Source organism: Elaeis guineensis, chromosome 8 (genome assembly GCF_000442705.2).
Source record: "Elaeis guineensis isolate ETL-2024a chromosome 8, EG11, whole genome shotgun sequence".
NCBI classification, from domain to species: domain Eukaryota; kingdom Viridiplantae; phylum Streptophyta; class Magnoliopsida; order Arecales; family Arecaceae; genus Elaeis; species Elaeis guineensis.
Window position 1 is genome coordinate 29,445,950 of NC_026000.2, and position 22,056 is coordinate 29,468,005.

At 45.1% G+C, this 22,056-nt stretch overlaps 1 non-coding gene across 1 annotated transcript; it reads right to left on the reverse strand.

Annotated features, from left to right (window-relative positions):
• Nucleotides 1-657: 657 nt before the first annotated feature.
• Nucleotides 658-729, reverse strand: TRNAQ-UUG (transfer RNA glutamine (anticodon UUG)). Its single transcript has one exon. It is a non-coding gene; the product is annotated as a tRNA-Gln (tRNA).
• Nucleotides 730-22,056: the final 21,327 nt, after the last annotated feature.

Consider the following 22,056-nt stretch of genomic DNA (forward strand, 5'->3'; position numbering starts at 1 on the left):
GTAGTGCTTATTACAGTTGTCCATAGGGCTGCAAGTGGGTCTGGCTAAATCATCTATTATGTAACCAAAGCTGATTCATATTTGAATAAGTTTAATAATGTGAAACTAATCCTAGCTACCCACTTCAACTTGGATCATGTTGGGTCAGGTTCACTGTTTTTTCTTATTGACCCATTAGGTTTTCTAAGTTAAATCAGATCAAAGAAATCTAGACATAAGTAATTTTAGCATAAACTTAGCATACTAAATTATACTCTAAACATATTGAGCAAGAACTGAAGAAATATAAGAAATGTATGTGCTACAAAAAGCATATTCTTTCTAGATCAATTCACCAAAGCACATGTTTTCTTTATTTTATTTTAAAAGAAATATGATGGGATTAAGTTCTATGTTGATGAGAGGGTATGCCAACTGGCAGAGGTAAGTTGGGTTGGCAATAGATTTAAGTTATTAATGATAGTATAAACTGATGATTAAGATAAGATTTTTGATGATCAATATCCAATCCAAATATGAAACAGATCTTTTTGGATCCAAGCTTGGTCTGCATAAATTTGGTTTGGTATTATTCCTGAAGAGAAAAAGATTTATATTTCAAAATAATGAAGGAAAAAAGAGATGGTAAAAGAAACTAAAAAAAGCAAGCATTTAAAAAGGTCCTACCGGGAGTCGAACCCAGGTCGCTGGATTCAAAGTCCAGAGTGCTAACCACTACACCATAGAACCAAGCCACAAAAGGGGGACAAAGAAATATATACTATAATATAATATCATGGAACCCTCTCACCATGAATGGTCGGATCTATGTATTACTTCATCTCAATTCAAATCTTTTGTGCCACTTAATGCTTTATTAGTTGGATGAAATTCTAATTTGGAGATCACTCATGATTAATTTGAGCATTGATTCTATGATGTCTTCAATGCAGATCTGTTGCGGCTAACTCTCCGTTATCTATCACCGATTAACAAGCACCTACAAGACAGCGTCCACACAGATCGAATCGATGTCCGGTGGGGACCTTCCGATGCTTAAGTTAAAAAAAAAAGTTAGTGAACAATAATTTTTAAATGTAAAAAGTAGCAGAGTTATGGCCCCGAGATGGCTTATCAGTACTATTCACTTACCCCTTTTTATAGATGATTCTGGTGTAACCGTCGAACATGTGGTCTCACTTTTTATGGTGCTAAATTATCGAGCCATAAATATGAAATTAATGAGGCATTAATTTCTCTTAATAGCCATGACACGTAGTTAATAACCATTTGTGACGGTTATGGTATGTTGAGCAGATTAGCGGACATATATCGGTAGAACCGACTATATGTCGGTAGAATCTATGAGCGATCGTCAACTAGTAGTTCTGTTATGCCGACGGTCTAAGTCGTTCATTGTCAATCGGTAGTAGTCGAATCATTAATCGATCAGTCGACAGTAAGTCGGTGCGGTTTGCTCAATCGATCGATGAAGAGTCGAAACCGTATGTTCAGTCGATATGCAGTCGAAGTCATAGTAACCAAAGTCGGAGGTGGATTGGTTTACCCGAATAGTTGCCTCCCATTCTCAAGTCCAAGGTGAACCGATGTGTATATTGTCACGTACTTCGTCACATTGGACGAAGGAGTTATTTCTATCACATCGAACCTTGATTTTGATGCCATTTTCTCTGAGATATGGGTGATCGACTGTTTTGTCATTTTAACAAGTATGATTATCTTTAAACTGTCACACTGATCAGATGATTCGGTAACAGTTATCAGTGTCAGATGTCATTTGAAAAGTCGATTCGACATCAGACGATATGGTTCTGATAAGTAAATTTGTGCCACATGTCCGAATGTTATTGGGTCGGATCTGTTCACGCAGTTAGGGTGACATGGCTTGATCTGGGGCAGGTGCATCGAATCGTCTGATCAATGGTCAGTACAGATGTTGCCACATATCATCATTTGATAAATCTTCGATTCGATCGCCTTCATCTCGACGTTGAGGGATCCTATATATATAGGGTCGTTCTCAATCAAACTTCTACTTTTCATTTTATCTTTCTTGGTGCTGAAACTCTATCGGATGGTCGCCTCAGCATCTGAGGTTGTTATTCTCATCTTTTTCAGGTCAAGTTCCTATCTTTTTTTGAGTCCCTTTTTCTTTAGAATCTCCGTCTTCTTTAGAATTTTGTCTCTTATGGCTAGGACTTCTCCTTCTCGAAACGATCGATCGAAGAATCAGACTGACGAATCCCAGTCGGATCTAGAGGTGGGGGTTTCTTCACTTTTGGAGTCGAATATCGAGCGACTTCGGAAACAGTATGGTATCCCGAAGCAGTTTCAGCTTTTCGCTCCTAGGGCCGATGGTCGGGTGAATACCCCTCCTTCAGGCCAGGTGGCCTTTTATGTCGAAGATCTTCGGGCGGATCTTCGATTTTTGATTTCAAAATTTATCCAAATATTTTGGATTACTACAGACTTTGCCCGACTTAGCTGGCACCGAACTCGATTTGACTGATAATAAGTTTTGCCTTGTTGTGTCAGTTGCTACCGACTGAACCTCGTCCTTCTCTTTTTTGAGCTTTCTTCATCCTCCGACCTCATCCGAAGGCCTAAGGGTGGTGGTTCTTCAACCTCCGAAAAGGCCTTTCCTTTATTATCGATCTTCCATCGTCCATTCATAGATGGAAGAACCAATTCTTCTTCGTTTTCTCTACCCTTCCTTGGAGTTTTCCTTCCCATTGGGCGATCCATGAACCAGTCCTAACGACAACAACCGAGTAGAGGTCAGTGATCAGGAGGACTTTCATCAGCTAAAAGACATGGTGGTCTCGATGCAGAAGGAGCTTGTGATCGAACAGGCCTTTTATGATGTTGGTCTTAGTTCGGTCACCCGTCTAGGTATAGTATAGTCGATCGGACTTCACTTTTTTTTACTTGTGGAGTTGTACTGACTTCTGTTGTAATTGCAGCCATACAGCCGAGGGTGCAAGTGTCGAATACCGACTTTCGTCAGCATGCTGCCAGAAAGAGGGCAGCATCCAAGACTGGACCTTCTCGACCATTGAAGAGGCATCAAACTTCGGTGCAAGTTCAAGCGGCACCAGCTCCAGTCATCACTTCAACGCCAACTAAGGAACCTGATGCTCTATCTGCATCAGTTCTGAGCCGATCCTAGCACTGTCGGCCCCGACAGTGCTCCCTACTATGTCATCCGAAGAAAGAGCGATAAGGAGAACTGTTGAAGCATCGTCGGTAGTTTCATCAACTGAGGAGGTTTGGGTCGAGGGGGCTGACAGTGCTCCCTATTGTGTCATTCGAAGAAAGAGCGGCAAGGAAAACTGTCGAAGCACCATCGGTAGTTCCATCAACTGAGGAGGTTCGGTCGAGATAGGAGAATCCGAACAATCTGCAGCTGCGCCAGTTGCTCCTTCAGTGGGGCGCAGTCGAGTTTAAGCTTCCCCTCACTTTCGAACATGGGGCCGCCGACAAGGGACCGAGGGAAAGCTCCGGTGACTTCAGTGAAAGATGCAGCATCGGAGGGCTAAATGGTTCACTTCGACCTTCAAGTGTCTGGTGATGAATCGGCCTTGGCCAATCCGACATTGGCCAAGCGACTGTGCCAAGCCACTCTTTTTTTGGTTGATCGGGAGCACCAAAAGAAACGGACGGTGCTGGAGATGTTTTCATCCTTTTACCTGATGATAATCGAGGTAAGTTTCTTTTTTTTTTTTTTTAACCTGATTTATCTTCCGTCTGCAGTTGATCCACAACATATTTGACCTGAAAGCTGGCTACGCGAAGGTCGGCAATTTTCGTAGGTTGTGGATGAATAAGGTGGCGGTAGCCGATGCTGAGAAAGCGGCTGTACTAGAACAGCTTAAGTCGACAGCGAAGCGGGAAGCCAAGCTTCAGGAGGAGGTTTTCCAACTAACTGATGACTTAGCATCCTCAGGGGTCGAACTTAAGTTGACTCTCAAGGCTATTTTGGTTCTTGAATCATAGGTCAAGAGCAAAAAGCACTCTATCCACTGGCTTCGATGGGAGTGAGACGGATGCATCAAAGAACTTGAAGCTAAACGTGGACGTCATCAGGCCAGCCTGGAAAGGTTGGCACTGGCCGAAGAAGAGTCATCCTTTGCTCGAGCGGATGCTGATTTGGCGAAGGCAGAAGCAGAGTCAGCAAGGGAGGCATTGAGTCGGGCAATCGAAGATTTTTAGAGTTTAAAAGAATTCAAAGAAGAGATCCTCAAAGGTGGCTTTGCTTCGTACTGCGTCGGATATGAAGACGGTCGAGATGTGGTCGAAAAATTATATCCGAACCTCGACTTGAGTAGCATCATCCCTCCAAGATCGAAAGTGGGGTTGCTAAAGAAGAAGCCGTGCTGACTCAAGATGAAGCACCGACTGTGCCTGAAGTTGTTCAAATCACTGACACCACACCAGAGCAAAGGAATAGAAATGGTGACGAAGCTTAGTCGGTGTATTTTGCTTTCTTTTTTGTGTAATCAAATATCTGAATCGGACTTCGGTCCAATTTTGTGACTTCTTTTTGACAATAAATGAAAGTATTTTCTTCTAAGTTCGAACTGTTTGTCTGAAATATTGAGTCTGTAATGTCTGCGATGTAAAGTAGCCACCGAACATTAATTGGTGATCGATCATTCGGTAGAACTTGTAGAATATCTGTTAGTCGCGTAGTCTTTGACGTACTTAATAGAAGTTAAGATAATGATGGTAAATTGAATATTCTATACCCGATGCTTGGTCGGGTTTGTACGTCAGATCATTTGATAATCGATGGTAAGCCGAATATCCTTCGACCGACCGTAGCCATGTCGGTATAATTCCAATCCAACTTTGATCATTTTGGCATTTCATTCTGCTTAGTTAGGACTAAGTCTACATATTAGTCTTTCGACTGTAGTCAGCTTTTACAATGGAAAGCTGACATTGAAAATTGAGATATAATCGGCACTATGGCTTTTACAGTGAAAGCCTGTATATTTGATGTCAGTTTGAGATTACAGTCGGTATGTCGATTTTTGCAAGAGAACCGAAATATAGTCGACACCGAAGAAGTTGATTCCCTAGCTTTTACAGTGAAAGTTGAAATAAACTCCATGTCGAAGTACAGTCGATAGTTCGGCTTTTACAATGAAAGTCGACATATAGTCGATGGTTGATAGAACTTGACCAAGGCTTGTGATTCTGAAATTTCTGTAATGTATTCCAAATAATGTATATATCAACAACTTTATGGGGATACATTTTCAGATTGTCGGCATTCCATGTTCGAGGTATTGTCGACCCTTCAAGGGTTTCTAGCCGATATGCGTCCGGTCTAAGAGTTTTCGATATTCTGTAAGGTCCTTTTCAATTCGAAGACAATTTTTCTTGATCTAAAAATTTTGAGATTTTTATTTTTTTTAAGACCAAATCTCCTGGTCGGAAGACTTCGGCTTGACTCTTGCATTATAATACCGGGCTATTCTTTGCCGATATACAACCATCCGAACTTGGACTTGCTATCGGAGTTCTGGAAGGAGATCTAAGTCGGCTCTCTGACATTCGAAATTGCTCAACTCACTGTATTGTTCCACCCTTGTTGATGGCAGTCTGATCTCGAGCGTGATCATTGTTTTGTTCTATAAGCAAATTAAAGGAAGATTCTTCAGTCGATATGTGGAGAGTTGTTCAGTACGTCCATAAGATTGGATATAATTCTTCCATCTGGAGGCCTTTGACTTCATTCAGTCAGATTTTGAGTCCGTGTAGAATTGTTCGGTTGGTTACCTCCATCTCTCCATTTGATTGTGGATGACCAACTGATGTGAGTTTATGCATAATATGAAACTTCTTACAGAACTCTCTAAAATTTTAATTGTTGAATTATCGATCATTGTTGGTGATGATGGTGTACGGTGAACCGAATCTGTAAATGATGGATTTCTAAATGAAATCTTTCATTTTATTTTTAGTGATTTGGGCCAGAGATTCAGCTTCTATCCATTTAGTGAAGTAGTCAATAGCAATCACTATGATTTTCTCTGATCAGATGCGGAGGAAAAGGAACAAGTATGTCAATTTTTATTGTACGAAGGACCATGGTGCTATAATCGATATCAACTGACTAGCCGATTGATGTTGTATATTTGCATACTTTTGACATAGTCCACACCTCCGGACAAGTTTAGCTGCATCTTTCTTCATGGTGGGCCAATAGTATACTTGTCGCAGGACTTTATAAGCTAGAGATTTATCTCCAAGTGATTTTTATAAATCCCTTGTGTACCTCTCTAAGTGCATAGTTGGTATTTGTAGATCCCAAACACTTTAGCAAAAGAAGTAAGAATGACCTTTTGTAGAGATGACCATTCATTATTACATATTAAGAGGCCATCCATCAGAGTCGTTTGGCTTCTGAAGGATCTGCAAGAAGAATCCCATCAGTCAAGTATTGGACGATCGGATCCATCCAGTTTGGCTCGATAGTGAGATGCAATACTTTCTCGATGTTGGTGCAGAATGCCACCGACGTCGGAGAAGCTGGAGTCGGGAGGATCGCAGTCATCATCAGGACTTGCAAAGAAAATCTAAACCAAAGTTGGGGGTGCTCCGGCAAGACCCTCCGACGCTCAAGTCAGTACTCTGCCACAACAAAAATAGAGCACTCGAATGAGATTTTAGCAGAGTTTCGAGATAGAGTTTAGAGCTTCGAGAAGAACGTATCTGGGGGTCTCTTTTATAGATGGGAGAGCGTAACTGATTGATAGCAACGTCCATAACTGCCTGGTAGTGGGCCGTTCGGGGCCACACGGAGTTTGTTACGGAGAGTAGTCGCGTCAGTGGGCCGTTCAGGGCCACGTGGAGTTTGTTATAGAGAGTGGAGTGGTGTCTATTATTGTGACTTGCCAGAGAGTGGTGGGGCCACGTGGATCTGTTACAGAGGGTGGAGTGGGGTAGTATCCATTGTCGTGACTTGCCAGAGAGTTCGGGCCTAATGGCTGAAGCTCGATGGAACGTCTGATAGAGCAGAATGGCTCTCTATCTCAGTAATCTAAGAGAAGCTCGGATATTTTTGAGGTTGCTGACGAGTCCACTGTTGTCGGTTGCTTTGGGCGCTGATGCTGTAGGTGGAAGTCATCTGCTGTAGAAGCTCGAATGGAACTTTCTGTTGGAGAAGTCCAGTAGGAGTCCGATTGCTAGAGAAATCCATCTGAAATTTGCCTGACGTGGAGCTCGTCTGAAGATTGTCTGTCGAAGAGGTCCGTTTCATGAGAAATCTGGCAGAGGATCGTCCGACAGTGGAGTTCGGATGGTGCTGTGGAGGTTCGTCCGTTGGAGGAGTCTTGAGGACACTGAGGAAGGTCGAACGTTGGAGGAGTTCGGGATTCAATTCTGTTGCAGAAGTTCGGACGGAGTCCGGCTCTTGTAGGAGTCTGAAAGGAGGCCGCTTATTGTAGAAGTCCGGACAAAGATCGGTTGCCGTGGAAGCTCGGATGGAGACTTCTTATTGTAGAAGCTCGGACGAAGATCGGTTGCCATGGAAGCTAGGATGGAGACTTCTTATTGTAGAAGCTTGGACGAAGACCGATTGTCGTAGAAGCTCGGATGAAGTCCACTTGCAATAGAAGTTTGGAGTAGACATCCGGTTGGTGGAGCCCGTCCGTTGTAGAAATTCATCTGGGATCCATCCACTGTAGAAGTTCGGCTGGGATCCGGCTCTTGTAGGAGCTCAGATGAAATTTGAAAGGCGGTCGACCGTCGTAGAAACTTGGATGGAGTCTGGTTACTGTAGAAGTCCTGCTGTTAGAGAAGCAAGGACATTGACGAAGTCCGAAAGAAGTTCGAGTAAAGTCGCTGGTGGCAGGAAGAAGTCTGAAAGAGATTCAGAGGGTAGCCGATCACTGTAGAAAGTCGACTGATAATGAAGCCTAGAGAGCATTTGGAGCAGTCCGGTAGATGATTGAAGGAGTTCGTTATCGGAGAAGTCCGGATGGCACGATAGGAGTTCGTCCGTTGGAGGAATCTGGAGGGCACTATGGAAGGTCGACTGCTGGAGGAGTCTGGATGGTATTATGGAGGCTCAGACGGCCGGGGGAGTTTAGAAAGACACCGCATAAGGTCAGAAGCTGGAAGACTCCTGTGAGAGTTGGCCTTTTACGAACTTCGGTGGAGGATATTTTATACCCAACACCAGTCTCCCTACTTTCGAGTTCGGGTTCTGAATGAAGGAAGTATAGAGAAACTTTCACAGCCGAAGTTGCCTCCTCGATTTTCGTACTCAATTATTTTCAGATATTTTGATGTTTGACACGCTGATGCCGGAGTTTTTTCAAATCGAGGCGATCTAAGAAGATTTTTTTGAAATTCTCGCTGGAGCATTGCTCTAGGTACGGCGCAATAATGATTCTGTCAGTTGTCAGTCACCTTTAGCCACCTACCATGATGAGTGGGCCACGCGGCGATTATAGATCGGTCAGAGAAGATCTGCAATCATTATTGCGCTAGATCCCGTTGCCTATTTAAACCCGTCCCCCTCTTTCAGGGGTTTCACTTTGCCTGGAAATTCTGTTGGAGCCCTTCTTCTTCTTCGAGAACTTCGTCTTCCTCCAGCATATCCCTCTCAGTTTTAGGCGCTCTTCGGGTCGATCCCCATCACCCTTGCTGCCTTCCTGCATCTTTCGGACTAGCTTAGGTTAGTTCTGGAACCCCTCTCTTTCTTGTTCTTCTTCCATTTTTTATCCTTCGCGTTACGCCCGTTCGATTTTTCTGCGAGCGCTTTGTTTCTTATTTTTTCCAACTTTTTTGAGATTTTTTAGGGTTTTTTATTGATTCAAAATATCCTTCAACACTTCCTCTTGTAGCAGTTCTAGGAGTTCGTCCGTTCCAATCCCATAAAACCCTAGTTCTATAGATGAACCTCATCCGATCTTTGTACCAAATACCATTCCTAGCACTCTGACTTCGGACAAATTCTTGCTGATCAGGATTCAGTACCGGATTCCTCCGATGTACGAGTTTGAGCTTTCCGGACCAATTGACCGGGCTAGCGTCCCTCCTCCTGGCCACTTTTGCTTATATCAGGAAGCTTTCCGCACTGGGCTTCGACTTTCGCTTCCACCCTTTGTCGTTGTTCTTTTTCATTTTTTGAATATTTCTCTAGTTTTTGTAGCGCTGAACCCCTTTAGATTTCTAATAGAATTTTTTTCTCTCTGTAGCTTAGCTGAAGTTCGGCCCACCCTTTTTTTGTTTAAAAATTTCTATACCTTCAAGCATCATCCATCGGCAAAAGACTGGTGGTACTTCTCCCCCAGTTCGGTAGAAAGAGATTGCTAAAAGGCACCCTTCTTCTATCCATAACTGGAAGGAGAGGTACTTCTATGTCCGATGCCTGACCTTGGAGCTGGGGTTGCCCCCCTGGGGCTCCCTGAGGGATTCCATCCGTCGGGCTTCTAGCCTGGGACAGGATGATCGAAATTTGAGGTACTTCTCTTCCCCTGCCACAGGGGATCCCTTTGAAGTCGATGATCCGGGATCTGAGAAGAAAATTTCGTCATTTAACGAAGAAATCAAAGAAGTTGGATGACGAACTTCACCGACTGAGGAAGAGCCATTCGGAAGCCACTGCGGAGGCTACTCGCTTTCGGAACCTCCACAAAAAGGGTTTCACAGACTACACCCGGAGGAAGGCTGACTTCGTGAAGGAGCTTGAGGAACTCAGAAAATGCGCCAGCGATCGATCTTGGACTCAGATTTTAAGATCAGCTCCCTTGAGGTCGAGCTGACAGCTGCACGGGAGAAGATCGACCAGTTGGAAGGGAGCTCGTCCTGGCTCACAACTTAGGCCGACCGCAACCAGGACTGGTCAAAGAAATTCTCCGACCTTCAGAAGCAGCTGCAAGATACCGAGGCAAACTACAACGCCTACCGAGTCGGTTGGTGCGGGCAAGTAGACGACTGCCGAAGGAGGCTCAAGACGGCGACCGACAAGGTTGCCCGCCTTCAGAGGCAGTTGTCTGAGAGTGTCCAGGCCATTTCAATACAAGGCTCCGATGAGCTTCACTCCTTGAGAGGGACCATGGAAGAACTGTCCATGGCCCTTGGGCAGGAGAAGGCCGAACTACAGCGGCTGAAGATTTAGCTGGCATATAAGCAGCAGGCGATCAAGGATGCCGAGATGGAGTCTGAAGTTCTGAGGAAGAGGCTTCGAGAGTCGAAGGGCGAGAGTCGGCGGTTCCACCAAATATATCAGGAGTTGCTGTTAAGAAAGAAAGAACTAGAAGAAGAAGTTGAGAACTTAAAGCAATCCCTGATGATGGCTGGAATCGAGAGTTCGAAGTCGGAAGAAGCCGAGCTTCCTTAGAGCTTCTTTTACCTTTCATTCTTCCATGTATTCTTTTTTTTCTTATCATTTTTTTTAGCCTTCAAAGGCTTTGTAATACATCCTTTACTAATGAAATGAAAAGAAATTTTCTCATTACCTTGTCTATTCTCGCATTAAATTATCGTTTACCGAGTTTCTTTTGTCTTCTGTCTTATTCGATGTCGACGTTGTTTGAAGATTCTGGATCATCGCCGTGTTGATTCATCCTTTTTGTTTATGGTCGAAGGTCTTTTCGAGACCATTCGAGTTTGACGCTCTCTCCCGGTATTCGAGCTTGGGGTATGAACTTCTCGTTACTTTAAGGAAGTCTATTTTCTCCTACCAGTGTTGGGCTCCCCCTTAGAGACTGAAGATTTTTGACAAGGGTTTTCTTTCTCGTTGAGACGAGGTCCCTTGAGTCTTGGATGTAGTTTGTTTTTCTTTTTTTTTTTGTCTCGGTGTAGCTCATTATTTTTTCTTCTTTTTTTTTTACGTTTGGGCAAGGGTTTTCCCTCTGCTCCTAGTGGGATTGTAGGGGTGTAGAGGAGCTATTGAGGGGCTTTTCCCCTCATCCGGTCCCAAATGATCAGATCTTCATTTCTGTCAGGATGAGGTTCTCCTCTTGTTCCCAACACGATCAATTTCAGCTCATGTTAGGATGAGGTTTTCCTCCTGTTCCTAACAGGACTGCGGGGGCGCATAAGGGCCGTTGCAAGGGCCTCTCCCCCCATCTGATCTCTAAATAATCAGGCCTTCGACTTTGCTCATGTTAGGACGAGATTCTCCTCCTGTTCCTAACAGGACTGTGGGGGCGCATAAGGGCCGTTGCAAGGGCCTCTCCCCCCATCCGGTCTCTAAATAATCGGGCCTTCGACTTTGCTCATGTTAGGACGAGGTTCTCCTCCTGTTCCTAATATGACTGTGGGGGCGCATAAGGGCCGTTGCAAGGCCTCTCCCCCCATCCGGTCTCTAAATAATCGGACCTTCGACTTTGCTCATGTTAGGATGAGATTCTCCTCCTGTTCCTAACATGGCTGTGGGGGTGCATAAGGACCGTTGTAAGGGCCTCTCTCCCATCTGATTTCTAAATAATCAGACCTTCGACTTTGCTCATGTTAGGACAAGGTTCTTCTCCTATTTCTAACATGGCTGTGGGGGTGCATAAGGGCCATTGCAAGGGCCTCTTCTCCATCCGGTCTCTAAATAATTGGGCCTTCGACTTTGCTCATGTTAGGATGAGGTTCTTCTCCTGTTCCTAACATGACTGTGAGGGTGCATAAGGGCCGTTGCAAGGGCCTCTCCCTCCATCCGGCCTCTAAATAATCAGGCTTTCGTTTGTGTCGGGATGAGGTCCTCCTTTTATTCCTGACATGCTTAATTTCGATTATCTGAAGAGCTACTCCCTGTCGTTACAAGCTCATGCCAAAAGAAAAGGTATGCAAATATGAAACTTTTATTTAAGACAAAGTTATTGGTAATACATTCGTAGATTTTTCGAATCCCATGATCGCAGAAGATCTGCTCCCTGTCGGGGTCCTCCAGAGATGGTATTGATGATCTCAATTGGAGGTCGATCTCCAGGCTGTTCTTCCCTCCTTGACGGCTCTGGCTGTGGTAGAGCCCTCGATCGATCTTCTCTACCCTCAAGCTGACGTCAAATAAATCTGTCGAGCCGACCTCATCTGATGAGCTCCTCGATCTCATCTCGAAGCTAAATGCACTCCTCCGTGTCGCGACCGTGGTCACGATGATAGAGGCAGAACTTGTTAGGGTTGCACTTCCGGGGTGTGTGCGCATCCTTTCCGGCCTTGGCAACTGCTCCCTGACCTCCATCAGTACTTGGATTTTTGAAGTATTGAGAGGGACGTAGCTGTGGAATCTTTCTAGGGGAGAGCCCCGCCGAACTCTGCAGTCCGGGCTTCTCTACCTACGAGCCCGGGGAGGAGCCTGGACACGCTTGTATCTAGGGGGAGTTCGAGAATGTGGCCGAGCTTCACTCGGCTCTTTTTCAGTTGGGGCTTGCTAGAGTCACCTGCCTGCCGCTCCTTCACGGCCTCCTCATCCTTCATCTTGAAGGCTTCCTCTACTCGGGCATATCCTTCGGCCCGAGCCAGCAGATCAGTGAAGTCTCTGGGATATTTTTTTTTCAGAAAAAATAGAAGATCGTTCTTTTGAAGATCGCTCTTCAAGGCGGCCATTGCAACTGACTGGTCCAAGTTTCGAACCTCCAATGCGGCGGCGTTAAAATGGTTAACGTAAGTTCGGATGGATTCTCCCTCCTTTTGCTTAATGTTGATGAGGGACTCCGAACCTCTCTGAGGACACCGACTGCTGACGAAATGAGCAACAAACTGGTGGCTCATCTGATCAAAGGAGAAGATAGTATCCGACTTCAGTGTCGAGTACCAATTTCTTGCTGCTCCCTTCAAGGTAGACGGAAAAGCTCGACACAGGATGGTGTCTGACGCGCCATGGAGCAGCATCATTATCCGAAAGGCCTCCAGGTGGTCAATCGGATCTGAAGTCCCGTCGTAGCTCTCAAATTGGGGGAGCTTGAAGTTTGGCGGGATTGGTTTCTGCATAATCATTTAAGAGAAAGGAGGGTCAGTACAAATATCCTCACCGTAAGCAGGGGGAGCATGGCGAAGCTCTTCGATTCGTCAGTTCATCTCCTGGAACCTTTAATCCAGGAGATCCTCTCGACTGCGAGTCTCAAGGGTCTTCTGGTAGAACAGAGGTAGGGACTCTCCGGGGGTAGAATCGTGATCAAATAGTGAGCTCTCTGCCCTTTGCTTCCCTTTTTCGAGGAAGACAAGGCGACTGGCCTAAGTGGCCCGCCCGATCGTCGGATTTTGAAACTCTAGCGATGTTCTTTCTAGCTGCATAGATGCCTGCGGCTGCTGCTGCATGGCCTGCACTGCTTCGGTGAGGCCCCTGATCTGCTGAACCAGCAAGTCGAACTACTCCATGCCGACTGCCATTGCCGGAGGAGGAGCCTGGAAAACTAGAGACGAGGTCGGAGCTTGCGGATCTCGCTGAGATCTAGTCGCGGAGGCCGTGGATCGCCTGGTGGATGCCTTTCGGGGAGGCATCAGGTGGAGATCTGTTAGGAGAAGAAGGAGAAGATGTTGAAGAAGATGATCGGAGACAGTCCCGTTGAGTACTCCTTTAAGAACAAGGGTCCTGCGAAGACACAGATCTTTCCTCTAGCATCAATTCTGTTGGTGCAGAATTCCACCGACGTCAGAGAAGCTGGAGTCGGGAGGATCGCGGTCGCCGTCGGGACCTGCAAAGAAAGTCTAAATCGGAGTTGGGGGTGCTCCGGCAAGACCCTTTAATGCTCAAGTCAGTACTCTGCCACAACAGAAATGGAGCACTCGAATAAAATTTTAGCAGAGTTTCGAGATAGAGTTTAGAGCTTAGAGAAGAACGTATCTAGGGATCTCTTTTATAGACAGGAGAGCGTAACTGATTGATAGCGACGTCCGTAACTACCTGGTAGTGGGCCGTTCGGAGCCACACGGAGTTTGTTATGGAGAGTAGTGGCGTCAGTGGGCCGTTCAAGGCCACGTGAAGTTTGTTATGGAGAGTGGAGTGGTGTCCATTGTCGCGACTTGTCAGAGAGTGGTGGGGCCACGTGGGATCTGTTACAGAGGGTGGAGTGGGGTAGTGTCCATTGTCGTGACTTGCCAGAGAGTTTGGACCTGACGGCTGAAGCTCGGCTGGGACATCTGATGGAGTGAAATGGCTCTCTATCTCAGCAATCTAAGAGAAGCTCGGATGTTTTCGAAGTTGCTGACGAGTCCATTGTTGTCGGGTGCCTTGGGCGCTGATGCTGCAGGTGAAAGTCATCTGCTGTAGAAGCTCGGACAGAGATTTTCTGTTGGAGAAGTCTGGTAGGAGTCCGATTGCTAGAGAAGTCCGTCTGAAATTTGCCTGACGTGAAAGCTCGTCTGAAAATTATCCACCGGAGAGGTTCGATTTCATGAGGAATCCGACAGAGGATCGTCCGATAGTGGAGTTCGGATGGCGCTATGGAGGTTCATCCGTTGGAGGAGTCTTGAGGATACTGAGGAAGGTTGAACGTTGGAGGAGTGAGGGATTCAATTCTGTTGCAGAAGTTCGGACGGAGTCTGGCTCTTGTAGGAGTCTGAAAGGAGGCCGCTTATTGTAAAAGCCCGGACGAAGATCGGTTGCCGTGGAAGCTCGGATGGAGACTTCTTATTGTAGAAGTTCGGACGAAGACTGATTGCCGTGGAAGCTAGGATGGAGACTTCTTATTGTAGAAGCTCGGACGATGATCGATTGCCATGGAAGCTCGGATGAAGTCCACTTGCAATAGAAGTTCGGAGTAGACATCCGACTGGTGGAGCCCGTCCGTTGTAGAAATTCATTTAGGATCCATCCGCTGTAGAAGTTCGGCTGGGATCCGACTCTTGTAGGAGCTCGGATAAAATTCGGAAGGCGGTCGACCATCATAGAAACTTGGATGGAGTCTGGCTACTGTAGAAGTCCTGCTGTTGGAGAAGCTCGGACATTGACGAAGTATAAAAGAAGTTCGGAGTAAAGTCGCTCATGGCAGGAAGAAGTCTGGAAGAAATTCAGAGGGTAGCCGATCACTGTAGAAAGTTGGCTGATAATGAAGACCAGAGAGCATTTGGAGCAGTCCGGTAGATGACTGAAGGAGTTCATTATCGGAGAAGTCCGGATGGCACGATAAGAGTTCGTCCATTGGAGAAATCTGGAGGGCACTATGGAAGGTCGACTGCTGGAGGAGTCCGGATGGTATTGTGGAGGCTCAGACGGTCGGGGGAGTTCAGAAAGACACCGCATAAGGTCGGAAGCTGGAAGAGCCCTAGGAGGGTCGGTATTTTACGAACTTCGGCTGGGGGTATTTTATACCCAACACTTGACTTTGTTGATACTCGACTGTGCGAGGCATTCAACGAATGTCCGACCCAGCGAGTTGAAAGCGATAGTAGCCAATCGTGAAAGTATGTCGGTTCGAGCATTTTTTATTTTGAAAATATGAAAGATCTCGAAATATTTCAAGCTCGTTGTAATATTTTTCATTTTTTGAAGGTACTTCATCATAGTAGGATCTCGGGCTTTAAATTCATCCTTAATCTATCCAGCAATCCGTTGTGAGTCAGTGAAGACCTTCAAACTATCGATCTCAAGCTCTTTGACTATCTTCAAGCCGGTTAAAAGTGCTTCATATTCGACTTGATTATTTGAGGTTTTAAAGTTGAAGCTTCATATTCGACTTGATTATTTGAGGCTTTAAAGTTAAATCGAAAGGCGTATTCAGTGACTACCCCTTTGAAATTTATGAGTATAAGGCCAGCTCCACTACTTTGTGCATTAGATGCTCCATTAATGTGCAGCATCCAGGTCGACCTTAGGTCGGGTTCAAGAGTCGTAACCTACTTTATTGTATTATCATTTATATCTTCTGACTTATTATCAAATATTGTACATTCTGCGACGAAGTCGGCCAGAACTTGCGTCTTCATAGACGGTCATGGACGATATTATATGTCGAACTCGCCAAGCTTCACTGTCCACTTCACCATCCAACCTGACATATCAGGTCGATGTAAGATCGCCTTCAATGGCTGATCTGTCAAGACTATAATTGGATGTGCTTGAAAGTACGGACGAAATGGTTGTGCCGATTTAATTAGAGCATAGATCATTTTCTCCGCTCTTGAGTATCGAACTTCGACATTGTGAAGTACTTTACTAGTGTAGTAGATTGGTCGATAGATTTGGTTTTCATCCTCCTAGACGAGCACCGAACTAACCGCTTCTGTTGAAGTCGCCAAGTAGAGTACAATGTCTCTCTGACCTTTGATTTTGTAAGCAAAGGTGGAGAAGTCAAGTATTTTTTCAAGTCTTCGAAGGACTGTTGGCATTCATCCAACCATAAGAAGTCCTTTGTCTATCACAAAATTTTGAAGAATGGCAAGTATCTCTCGACCAACCTAGAAATGAATCGATTGAGTGCGGCGATCCTTTCATTGAGTTACTGTATCTTTTGCTTTGAACTCGGATGCTTTATGTTGATGATGGCCATTATCTTTTGGAGATTAGCCTTAATTTCTCATTATGAAACAAAAAATCCAAGAAATTTCTTGGAGGTTACCCCAATGCACACTTGGTTGGGTTTAACTTCATCTGTTGTCATCGAAGCATGTCAAAGACTTCCTCCAGGTCTCGAACATGATCTGAAGTTTAGAGACTCTTCACCAGCATGTCATCCATGTACACCTCCATATTTCATCCAATCTGAGCCTTGAAGATCTTATTGACGACCTGTTGATAAGTAGCTTCAGTATTTTTCAAACCGAAAGGCATTACTTTGTTGTAGTATATGCCTTTATCAGTTACAAAAGCTATGTGTTTCTCATTTTCTGATGCCATCCGGATTTGATTATACCCGATGAAGGCATCCATGAAACTCAAAAGTCGATGATCTGAAGTCACATCAACTAATTGATCGATCTTCGATAATGGAAAGCTGTCCTTCGAACAAGCTTCATTCAAATCTATATAGTCGATACAAATTCTCCACTTTTCATTGGCTTTTCTCACCATTACCACATTGACAAGTCAATCAGAATATGTAGCTTCTTTGATAAAGCTTGCTGCGAGGAGCTTATCGACTTCTTCATCAATGACCCTTTGTCTTTCAGGGATAAAAGATCGCTTTTTTTGTCTCACTGGCTTAATGTTCGGATTGATGTTAAGTCGGTGAGTTATTACTTCTGAAAAAATTTCGGACATATCAGTGGCCGACCAAGCAAAAATATCGATGTTGGCTCTGAGTAATTTTATTAATTATTGTCGCTCTGAGTTGGGTAGTTGCGATCCAATTTGGACCATTTTTTCGAGATCTTTTCTTTCAGAAGGATAAAAACTAGTTGTTCAGTTGGTTCACGCCTTTTCTGATTCTTTCTTTGGTCTAATTTATCGACAGACAAAGAGCCTTCAGGCTTATTATTTTGGGTGGAGATAAGAAAACAGCATCGGGCAAGTTACTGATCTCCATGCATCTCTCAGACTCCATTTCTCGTCAGAAATCAGACTAATAAATGGTATGTCAAAACCACTGCTTTCAGAGCATTGAACTCAGATCATCCGAGTATGGCATTATAAGCCGAAGATACTCGAACTACCATAAACGTTATAAAGACGATGCTCTGTTGTGGTTCGGTTCCAGCAGTTAAGGAGAGGGAGATTTCTCCTTTCACTGTGACAGCATCTCCTGTGAAGCTGACTAATGGCAGAGTCGGTTAGTCGGTAGTCGCATTCGGGAGAAAGTCGAATAAAATAGAACATCAGTCAAAATTTTATTATCTACAAGGATTCTTTTTATATCATAATTTGCTATTGTTCCTAGACAACAACTGCATCATCATGGAGAGTTTGAATTTTCTGAACATCCTCTTTCGAAAAAATTATTACATTATTGAGTCATCGCCGTTTCACCGACTCATCTTCAAAAGTTGCCCCCCAGTCCAGTCGTCTGGAGATCATGTTGACCACACCTGCAGTCAGCTGATTATGTATAGTTTTCTTAGTTTGCAGCTGAGGTCATCGATCGGCAGGAGCTTGAGTCGGTGGATCTCTCTGGTACTTCTTAAGGTAGTCTCATCGAATCAGGGCCTTTATCTCATCCCTGAGTTAGATGTATTATTCGGTATCGTGATCATGATCACGATGGAACCGATAATACTTCCTCCGATCATGGTTCCTTGACGATGCTTTCATCAGTGGAGGGTGTCATAGGTATTCTGCTCCTTTGATCTCCATGAGGATCTGCACACGGAGAGCAGAAAGAAAAGTGTAGGAGTTATACCTACCGTAACTCGATCTTGGACTCCATCGTCGGGGCGAAGCTCACTTATTGGAAGGTGGCCGACTTAATTCGGTCGGAGCTCCTCCCTTCTTCTATTTTTTTTCTTCTAACCTTTGCCTTCTGTCTGGCATCGGTCAGAAGCTCCTTTGTTCGTGCACATATACTTTATGCACACTCCAAAAGTTCAGCATAAGTCTGAGAGAGAGTCTTGTCTAAAGAATATGTGAATCAAAATCCCCTCAGGCCTCTTTTCATGACTGATATGGCCATGTCTTCATTGAGATCTTTGACCTCAAGAGTAGCCACATTAAAACAGACCACAAAATCTCGAAGTGTCTCAGTCTCTCTTTGCTTGATTGAGAAGAGACTATCAGAAGTTCGTGGTGGCCTTCGACTGGTGCTGAAGTGAGCCACAAAAGAGTATTTGAGCTGCCCGAAGGAGTATATACTTTTCGACTGAAGTTCAAAGTACCAGGCTCGAGCAGCTTTTCGAAGAGTCATCGAAAAGCCGATGCACAAGAGGACGTCGGTCGCCCCCTGAATCATCATGAGAGCCTTGTAGCTCTCAAGGTGATTGATCAGATCAGTGGAGCCGTCATATGGCTCCACTTGCGGTATCTTGAACTGAGATGGGATCGACTCGTTCAAGATGTGCCAAGAGAGAGGCTAGATAGTGTGAAATTCATAGTCATTGGAGGACCTCCGACCTTCCATCTGAAGCTGAATGAGTCGGTGGTTGATTTTTTGAAACTTGCTTTCGTAGTCATCGAACCATCATTGCTGGAAAACTCTGAGGGTAGAACCCCCCAACAAGCTTGAAGAGGAAGCAGAAGGTGTCTGCAGCCATTTTTCCTTCCTAATGTGGTCGAGATGGGAAAGAGAGGAATGCCATGAGTGGTGGGTGGCACGACGAGAGTACTGAGAATACCGCTGTTCATCTCGACGGGAGAGCCGAGACGGTCGCTCCAAGGAAGGAGAAGGTGATCGCCATGGATGACGGCAATTGTGCCTGGACAGCACCGACTGTGCCATCGATTGCTCCGCCAGTGGCTGCTGCTGGATTTGCTGCTATTGGAGGTTTTTGACTGCCTCCGTAAGAACATTCATTTGCTGTACAAGCGCAGGATTTAGACGTCCATGGTGATCACGGATGTGAAGAACTAGGCTTTGCTACTAGAGGAGGGGGAGGAACCTCTTCCCGACAGGAAGAGTGCCTTGCTGATCCGATTGTAGTTGAGTGTTGGACTCTGATCTTCGTCATGGTGTATATGATCTGCCCCCTTCCTGACATACCAATCTGTTACGGCCAACTCTCCATCACCTGTCATCGGTTAATGAGCACCTGCAAGACAACGTCCACACTGACCGATCGGTGTCTGGTGGGGACCCTTTGATGTTTAAGTCGAGAAGAAAGTTGGTGAACCATAGTTTTTGAATGTAGAAAGTAGCAGAGTTCTGGCCCCAAGTTGGCTTACCAGTACTGCTCACTTATTCCCTTTTTATAGATGATTCTGGTGTAACCGTCGAGCATGTGGTCTCACTTTTTATGATGCTAAATTATCGGGCCATAAATATGAAATTAGTGGGGCGTTAATTCTCCTTAATAGCCGTGACACGTAGTTGATAACCATTTATGATAGTTATAGTATGTTGAGCAGATTAGCCAGCCATATGTCGGTAGAACCGACTATATGTCAGTAGAATCTATGAGCGACCGTCGGCTAATAGTTCTGTTATGCCGACGGTCTAAGTCGTTCGCTGTCGATCGATAGTAGTCGAATCATTAGTCTATCAGTCGATATTAATCGGTCAGTCGATAGTAAGTCGGTGCAATTCGCTCAGTCGGTCGGTGAAGAATCGTGGTGACCAAAGTCGAGGGTCGGTCAGTTTACTCCAACAAGACCTGACATTTAAGTCAGTGAATAGCTCCCTTTGAGGCACCAATTTTTTTTTCTATATTCTGAATGCCTGAGATACATTGTAAAGCAACAAGTTCAAGTAACATCCTTATTGGTGCATTAGACTGAATTACTAAATTAGTTATGCATCTTGTTTTGTATTTAGTCAAACTTGCAAGAAATGAAATCTACTAATTATTTATATGTCATATTAACAAGATTAATATGCTCAACTTTTCCAAGAAGGGCCTCTATAATAGAGTAATAGAGCATACTCTGTATTAAACTTTCCACTCTCATGGAGGGGGGAAAGAACAAAAGAGAATCCCTTAAGTTTATTTGGTTGGATCACATTTTGAGCTCAAAAGGCTAGAATCGATTAGACTCAGGTAGTTTGGCCGGGCTAGGTGGGTGCCGAAGGTATTGGGCACATCAGAACAAGAAAATCTAAATAAGGATTAAGATTCATTTGTGTTGGTTTAATCATATTCTTTCCTAGATGACAATGCTTAAAGCTATCCCATCTTTTTGAATGCTCACTTCGTAAAAGTTAGAATTTTTGGAAGCTGATGTGAAAACACATGGGGGGTTTTTGGTGACCCAACTTGGATCACCATGGTGATTTTAGATCATTGGTGATCCAAATCATGGGATGATCTAATCTCTAGTGATCTAAAATCACTATATTTGGTTTGCCATAATGTAGTGATTAAAGATCTCCGGATATGTACAAGCTACTTGTTTGGTATTGTTGGTGCAGAATTTGCCCAAGCTGGAGTTGCTGGAGTCGAGATGACCGCGGCTGTCGCCGGGACCTGCAAGGGAAGTCTAAACCGGAGTTAGGGGTGCTCCGGCAAGACCCTCCAATGCTCAAGTCAGTACTCTACTTCCATAGAAATGGAGTGCTCGAGTGGGAATTTTAGCAGAGTTTTGAGATAGATTTTTGAGCTTAGAGAAGAACGTATCTGGGATCCCTTTTTATAGACGGAGAGCGTAACTAATTGACAGTGACATCTGTAACCACCTGGTAGTGGACTGTTCAGAGCCATGCGAGCTTGTTACGGAGAGTAGTGGCGTCAGGGGTCGTTCAGGGCCACGTGGAGTTTGTTACGGAGAGTGGAGTCAAGGCCACGTGGAGTTTGTTACGGAGAGTGGAGTGGTGTCTTTGTCGCGACTTGCCAGAGAGTGGTGGAGTCACGCGGAATCTGTTATGGAGAGTGGAGTAGGGTAGTGGCCATTTCGTGACTTGCCAGAGAGTTCGGATCTGTCGGCTGGAGCTCGGCTGGGATGTCTGCTGGAGCGAAACGGCTCTCTATCCCATCGATTTAGGAGAAGCTCGGGTGCTTCCGAGGTTGCTGACGAGTCTACTTTGTCGGAGGCCTCGGATGCTGATGCTACAGACGGGAGTTATCTGCTGTAGAAGCTCGGATGGAGATTTTTTGTTGGTGAAGTTCGGTAGGAGTCCGATTGCTAGAAAAATTCGTCTGAGATTTGCCTGATGTGGAAGCTCGTCTGAAGATTATCTGTCGGAGCAATCCGGTTTCATAAAGAATCTGGTGGAGGGTCGGCCGGCGGTGGACTTCGGATGGCGTTGGGGAGGTCCAGCTGCTGGAGCCCGTCGTTGCAAAAGCTCATCCGAAATCCATCTGCTGTGGAAGTTCGGACAGAGTCTGGTTCTTGCAGAAGCTCATCCGAAATTCATCCGCTGTGGAAGTTCGGACGGAGTCCGGTTCTCGCAGGAGCTCGTCCGGAATCTATCTGCTGTGGAAGTTCATATAGAGTCCGGTTCTCGAGGAGGTCGAAAGGAGGTCGCTTATTGTAGGAGCTCGATCGAAGATCGATCGTCGTGGGAGCTCGGAGCAACGACCTGGCCGGTGGATCCTGCCCTATGGTAGAAGCTCGTCTGGGATCCGACTACGAAGAAGCTCGACTGA